Consider the following 1,686-nt stretch of genomic DNA (forward strand, 5'->3'; position numbering starts at 1 on the left):
TCCCCCTAACATTCTTCTATAACCTACCTTAGTGAACCTTGATATTACCTTGAACTGAGAGTTAAACCTAGGTTGGACCAGGAACTTCTCCTTCCATTGGTTCCCAACAAGGCCATCCACTGCTACATATGCAGTTGGACACATAGGTCTGTCCAAGTACAGTCTTTGAATATTGGTTTAGTACCAGAAAGCTCTGGTTCACTGGCATTGTTGTTCTTATGGAATTGAAATCCCCTTAAGCTCTTGTAATTCTTTCTCAAAAACTACCAACAAGAGATCCATTTTTGGTTCACTGGTTTGCCAGTAGCATTCTCTTCTGTATTTGACTTGCTCAAGCTGTGTCTCTCAGGAAAGATGTACATCTGGTTCCAACTATACATTTGGTGGCTCCTACAGCTATGAGGTTAGGTGGAATTTTCACATGGATTATGTACACCTAGGTCAAGAATGTAGAATCCACAAATGGCAATTCCAAACACCTCCCTCTTGTTCTTATGAACCTATTGAAGTTGAAGTTTCCCTGGACATTAAGCCATTCATCTCCCTGCACATCCTCCTGAATTTTATGTTTGTCCTGAAGTAACAACCATGGTAAAACCTCGAAAACCTTCACGTCTGGTCCTAGAGGAACAGGAAGTTAGATATTAAAGAACTGATGTCTAATGAGACTACTGAACCATATTCTATATTTCATGTTTTCCTTAGCTTTTCTGATGTCTGGAAATTTTTGGATAAACTAAGGATTTGGAAGTTCATCATTGGAAGTAGGTACATAATATTTACATTTTTATATTCAACGTTAGGTGGGACCCTTGGGTTGCCAAAATCATTGCAAAAAAACATGAAATTGGAAAACAGAATTTTTCACTTCACATTCAGGAATATATAAAGTCACCTATCAAGGAATGTACAATGAGAAACTGTAATGAAATATGAATTCAATTAAAGGATTGTAGGGAAAATGCTGGCCTTTGGGAAACAGAGATAACCTAGGATATTGAACTGTATGTCATAGTAATGGACCTGGTAATAAAATTATTATCCAGAGGAATCTCTTCCACTCCATGTTCCGAGATCTTTTCTACCCATGCAAAGCTCCTGATTATCTTTTCCTTTCAGAGCATGTAACCACTAAGGAAATAAAGAGAAGTTTCTAGCTTTAAAGACATGTAGTATGAAAAGGTTTCCATTGTTTCACAGGAGACAAACCTTGCAAGGGCACCCTCGAATCTGGTCATTGAAAGGAAAACACTTTAGCAGGTAGGCCATGGCAATTCTCAGTGACATCACCATTAGGCCTATCTAAAAAAATCTGTTGTATCCTGGAGATCCCTAGTTTCTTCTGTGATGTAACAAGTGTTGTCCTGACAGAAGTTGCCTCTCCAGTAGTCCTTCAGTACCTCTAGGGTTTACTATTTGGCCTCTAATTCAGCATAAACAGCCTTTGGGAAGGAGAAAAAAGAGGATGAAGTGATCAAAGATGGGAAGAAGGAAGCTGGCCTTCTGCTTTGTTATAAAAAAAAAGAAATATGTGGTCCATGGGAAATCTCAGTCATTTCTGGGTAGTGGTTGAGAAGGTTTGCTGAAAAGATAGTATTGATTGGAGCCTTCCAAATATGGTAATCAGGAGATGGGAGCCTCTCAGATGCATCTGGACTTCCCTGCTAGTTATGGTTCCTGGAAGTC

This window comes from Rattus norvegicus, assembly GCF_036323735.1.
Source record: "Rattus norvegicus strain BN/NHsdMcwi chromosome Y unlocalized genomic scaffold, GRCr8 chrY_unlocalized_27, whole genome shotgun sequence".
In the NCBI taxonomy this organism is placed as follows: Eukaryota; Metazoa; Chordata; class Mammalia; order Rodentia; family Muridae; genus Rattus; species Rattus norvegicus.